Genomic DNA, 6,369 nt, shown 5'->3' on the forward strand with positions numbered 1-6,369 from the left:
GATGAATAACACAATGCGTATGTATCTTGGGTATGATCATTATCCAGTTTGGTTCTATTGGGCTTTAGCTGTACAGGTTATTAAAACTTCTTAGGGCTAGGCGTAACGTCAGCGGGACACCTGTCGACAATTTCCGGTGAAATTGGAAGGCGCACAATTCAAATAAATAATCTTAAAAATTGTGGATATTAAACATCTACGTACATACAAGTGTCTTATATCGGTTAAAAGCTTAAATTCTTGTTAATCTAACTGCATTGTCTGATTTACAATAGGCTTTGCAGTGAAAGCATGCCATGCGATTGTTTGAGGACGGCGCCCCTCTAGTGGAAGCCATAGGAATTGCAATCTGGGAGCTGGAATTGCATATGACCCATAGCTTTCCATTGGAAGAGCATGGGATCTCCCCCAAAAAATTCCAGTTGGTTTTTCTTTGGATTTTCTCCTACCATATCAATTGTGTTATAGTCTCATGCATTATTTTAACATTTCTACAAACTTCAAAGTGTTTTATATCCAATGGTACCAAGTATATGCATATCCTGGCTTCTGGGCCTGAGTAACAGGCAGTTTACTTTGGGCACATCAGTCAGGCGGAAATTCTGAAAAAAGGACCATAGCCCCAAATAAATACCTGGCCCTCCAACTAAATATAATTATCAGTGTACCAACTGGGCACAGACATCAATTCAACATATATTCCACATTGGTTCAACGTAATTTCATTGAAATTACATTGAACCAATGCAGTCATTTATATTGATTACTGCATTGTTGGGTTTACAGCTTGCAAGAAAGGCATTTCACTGTACTTGTGCAGGTGACATTAAAACTTGATACTTGAAACAACATAGATTCAACCAGTGTGTGCTCGGTAGATATGTCCTATATCCATTCGATTTCTTGACCAACCTAGCAGCCAGAAGCCTTAGTACTGGAGTCTGACTGTGCTGGACACCCAGGTATAAAGAAGCCAGGCTAACGTTGCGAGGAGGAAGGCATTGCTTGTAGAGGAAACCAGCCAAGAACTTCTGTCGTAAACCTCCTCGAAGTACACAATGGGCTGGAAAAGCAGACAGGGTAGCAGGTTTGCCTTGGCGAGGTTTTATCTGTTGAGGTCAGAGCTTAACCCTTATGTGGTCCAGGCCGTAGCTACCGTACACCGAGGTCTGGACCTCTGGAATTTTTTCAAATTAGAATGAATAATAATTGGGGTCTCAACTTGCTGTTGAGAGTTATAGTAGAATACACAAGGTGCAATTTCGAAACTTCGTGGTGCATCAGCAGTTTCCCTCTTGTTATATGTCACTCACTGACAGTCACTCAATTAGCCCATATCAATAAAAAATATGTAGATTGGTAAATTAGTATAGTTAGTCTAGCCAGCTATCTAAACTTGAAGTAATCCTGTTCAAATTACCGACCGGGCACAAAGGGCACGTCCCCAGGTGCCCTGACCTCCACATTGTTTTTGTTAGTCACACTCACTCAGATATCATATTAAGGGCTGGACACAATCAGTATCGCAGAAGTATCGCAGAAAATCTGCGTTCAAATGTTGAGGTAATATCCAACAGAGCTGACCGCTTGAGCTCTCCGCAACTGCGGGAACATTGTCTTAACATGGCATAAGTCATTAGTCTGGCTGACACCTAATTCGAAGTCCTCCTGACTTCAGAGTCTGGAAAGGCTCTTTTGATGTTGTCAGCAGGATGTGTCGATAATGAAAGGGGCTGTGCTTCTATACTGATTGGTGCACCTCTGTGTCTTCCTCACTCAAACACCCACATGGACAGCCACTGAGGGGCACCCCCTTCCAATACAACTGTTGGATTTTCAAATCCAAACAATGTGAGGTCTCAACCCCTCTGAAAAAAAATGTAAAACCTGAAACAACCAATCAAAGCTCAGCCAGAAATAAGCACAACTCTGCCTGAATACTCCATATACAACGGCCTCCTGTCCATACCAGTGTCAGCTCTCCCTCGCTGACCATGTGAGTCGCGACAGCCAGGCTAATAAATCATGGCAAAATGTGTAGAATTGCAGGAAATTTGCCTTAAAACTGCAAAAATGTCTCCCCACCCCACAGACCTCACTAAAACTCAGACCCTGGCTACGGCCCTGGGAAGGGACTGCAGAGGTTTTTGAGAGAGGTGTTTTCTATCTTCCCTTGTTTCCAGTTGAGAGGACAAGATTCTAAAGACAGGTAGGCCTAAATTCCATTTCAAATAGGTAAACTGCTTAGCCTAAATCGAATTTGAATTAGGTCTGTCTTCAATACACTTTCTTGCGTTACAGAGTCCACGACAGAAATGTAAAGGTCATTTCCGATGAATGTAGTCTGGTAAAGCGAGAACATTGCCTTTAAATTTCAATCACGCTGGTAAAGCTGAACTTCCGCGATGCGGATTGAATAGAGCCCTTAGTCTTTATTACACAGCCACTGAACACACATTTCTCAGAAAAAGACTGATAGTAACACGACTAACAACGCCTTTTCTACTATTCAGACCGGACATTCCCTTAGAACAGTCATGGAGAGTGGGGTAAGCTGAGCCGAAGGGGTAAGTTGAGCCATCTTTGTTTCTAGGAAACCATACACAAAATGTATAATTTGACCAAACATTTAGGAACAGGTCATAATTTCATGGAGTCTGTGAAGGAAGAGGTTTCATGATGCTTGCATCTAAACCAAAGTAGATAATTGTAAGATTGTTCTATACATCAGTTGGGGTCTATATAAGCTCAAATATGAGCTCCTAAACCTAGCATACAAGTGCATCCTTGTATCTGTGTGGGCTAATGTAGTCAAAGTGTTTGCCAAGGGGTAAGTTGAGACAATGGCAATGGGGTAACTTGAGCCAATGGTTGAGCCAATGGAAAGTTGAGCAAATTGAAGTTTTCTTCACAGGAATAATGCAAGGTATTATTGCTGGGATATTAGGTAACAACAGGTACAAAAAAACAACACGTTTTTTTAAGGTACAAATGATGAAAAGAAAAACAAGTGACTGTGATTGTGTTGAATTGTATTTACGAAATGAAGATAGACATGGTTTTGAAAAGGTAGTGGTAATATTTCATTCAGTACAGATTTTTGTAGGTGGCTTAATTTAGGCTGTCCTGAGTCTCAATACCCGGGGTAAGTTGTGCCAAGAGACTACTTTTATTGGACTTGCAATTTTTTCTGAACTGTAATGTTTACATCAATTCTGAGGATTTCCAGGGATACACTATATCCTGAAATATATGTAGATATCTTTGTTAGAAAGAATACTATAAATCAAATCAAATCAAATGTTATTGGTCACATACACATGGTTAGCAGATGTTAATTCGAGTGTAGCAAAATGCTTGTGCTTCTAGTTCCGACAGTGCAGTAATATCTAACAAGTAATCTAACAATTCCCCAACAACTACCTAATACACAAAAACCTAAAGGGTTGAATGAGAATATGTACATATAAGTACATGGTTGAGCGATGGCCGAGCGGCATAGGCAAGGTGCCAAAGATGGTATAAAATACAGTATATACATATGATGTGAGTAATGTAAGATATGTAAACATTATTAAAGTGGCATTATTTAAAGTGGCATTGTTTAAAGTGACTAGTGATCCATTTATTAAAGCGACCAGTGATTGGGTCTCAATGTAGGCAGCAGCCTCTCTGAGTTAGTGATTGCTGTTTAGCAGTCTGATGGCCTTGAGATAGAAGCTGTTTTTCAGTCTCTCTGTCCCAGCTTTGATGCACCTGTACTGACCTCGCCTTCTGAATGGTAGCGATGTGAACAGGCAGTGGCTCAGGTGGTTGTTGTCCTTGATGATCTTTTTGGCCTTCCTGTGACATCGGGTGCTGTAGGTGTCACGGAGTGCAGTTAGTTTGTCCCCGGTGATGCGTTGTGCAGACCGCACCACCCTCTGGAGAGCCTTGCGGTTGAGGGCAGTGCAGTAGCTGTACCAGGCTGTGATACAGCCTGACAGGATGCTCTCAATTGTGCATCTGTAAAAGTTTGTCAGGGTTTTGGGTGACAAGCCACATTTCTTCAGCCTCCTGAGGTTGAAGAGGAGCTGTATTCCCTTGATGGAGGGATACTGAATGTAAAGAATGTCTCAACTTACCCCACTTTGCCCTAATATCTGGCTATCAGCCATTGCCTCACTGCACCAAACTAATGTTACAGTACCTGGCAGAAACAGAGAAGGCCTCAGAACGGTAGTTCTAATATTTCTTAGTAATATTCCTTGAATTATTATTTGATGTATGGTCTAATGATAAATGTTACTCACACTACACATAACATATTATACATAGGTTCTATTTTTTAAATCTCTGGCTAAGATAGACTTGATAGATTAAAGCTTGGACTATGATTGCTATAGACAAGTCCCATAGGTCTCAACCTTTTACTGCAGTGGGCTAAATCAGGGTCACACAGAGTGTTTCTTGGTAGTCATTAACACATTTACTTTGAAACAAAAGCATGCACCTCACACACACGGTTATGGGCTTAAACAAAAGAAGACGTGTACCATGTCAGATACAGTTGAAGTTGGAAGTTTACATACACTTAGGTTGGAATCATTAAAACTCGTTTTCAACTGCTCCACAAATTTCTTGTTAACAAACTATAGTTTGGCAAGTCGGTTAGGGCATCTGCTTTGTGCATGACACAAGTACCTTTTCCAATAATTGTATACAGACAGATTATTTCACTTATAATCCACTGTATTACAATTCCACTGGGTCAGAAGTTTACATACACTAATTTGACTGTGCCTTTATACAGCTTGGAAAATTCCAGGAAATTATGTCATGGCTTTAGAAGCTTCTGATAGGCTAATTGACATAATTTGAGTCAATTGGAGGTGTACCTGTGGATATATTTCAAGGCCTACCTTCAAACTCAGTGTCTCTTTGCTTGACATCATGGGAAAATCAAAAGAAATCAGCCAAGACCTCAGAAAGAAATTGTAGACCTCCACAAGTCTGGTTCATCCTTGGGAGCAATTTCCAAACGCCTGAAGGTACTACGTTCATCTGTACAAACAATAATCCGCAAGTATAAACACCATGGGACCACGCAGCCATCATACCGCTCAGGAAGGAGACGCGTTCTGTCTCCTAGAGATTAACTTACTTTGGAGGAAAAAGTGGGAGGCTTGCAAGCCAAAGAACACCATCCCAACCGGCCTTCTAGGCAGAGTTCCTCTGTCCAGTGTCAGTGTTCTTTTGCCAATCTTTTCTTTTTATTGGCCAGTCTGAGATATGGCTTTTTCTTTGCAACTCTGCCTAGAAGGCCAGCATTCTGGAGTCGCCTCTTTACTCTTGACTTTGAGACTGGTGTTTGGTGGGTACTATTTAATGAAGCTGCCAGTTGAAGACTTGTGAGACGTTTGTTTCCAGCTACAATAGTCATTTATAACATTAACATTGTCTACACTGTATTTCTGATCAAATATATATATATATATACACCATTTTTTTCCTGTATTATTTTCCTCTAACCCTACCACCGCTCCCCTAATTGGAGTAGACGAATGAAAAACAACACTTAGGTTTCTACTTCCAGCTTATAGATACTATATACATTTTACGGAAACAATCTGTTTTACAATAGTTATATTTTGTTTGTTTTTAGTCCTATTCTTCCTCTACCCTCAACCTCTCCCATCTATTTCTAATGTTTGACATTTGACATATATTTTTAACTATTCTGTTTCACAAATGTTCTGAACCTATATAGGAAGGAATGATTGACAAAGGCATTCAAAAATGGCCCATGTCTTTTGAATGAAATGACAGTCACCAGTGACAACTGTACTGTTTGTGACTTGTGTCTCCTTATCAACACAATGACACATAAAAAAAAAATGGCTTTGTTGTCATTTCCTGGAGGTTAACCAGCTTATCTATGTAGCTCGTGCCCTCTCCTCATCCCTCATTTCCTCTCCACAGAAGAGAAAAACTGTTCTCTTTCTGTCCGTATCAGACCCTTTTTTTATGAAGGCTAATTTTAGTTTAGATTTGACCCTCCTCCAAATCTTATTTCTGGCTCCATGCCTACTGCTGATACCATTTCTCTCCTCCCAAATCCCGCCTTTTTTACAGTAACTGTTTCCCTTTAAAAACCATTGCTCTGGACTAATGAAAAGGCTGTCTATTGTCTCTTTGGTTGATTATGGAGTTTCATGAAGTTGCAAAATTGATGTGTTTAATGGAAATGCCTGTGCTGTAACAGTTATGATTAATGGCCTATCGAATATATTTCATGAAGTACAGTTTTCAGTTGCCTTTGCAGGTACATAAGGATGAAGGATCACTTTCCATAGGCCTTATGTGAAAGAAATTATGAAAATACTTCTG

This window comes from Salvelinus namaycush, chromosome 5 (genome assembly GCF_016432855.1).
Source record: "Salvelinus namaycush isolate Seneca chromosome 5, SaNama_1.0, whole genome shotgun sequence".
Taxonomy (NCBI): domain Eukaryota; kingdom Metazoa; phylum Chordata; class Actinopteri; order Salmoniformes; family Salmonidae; genus Salvelinus; species Salvelinus namaycush.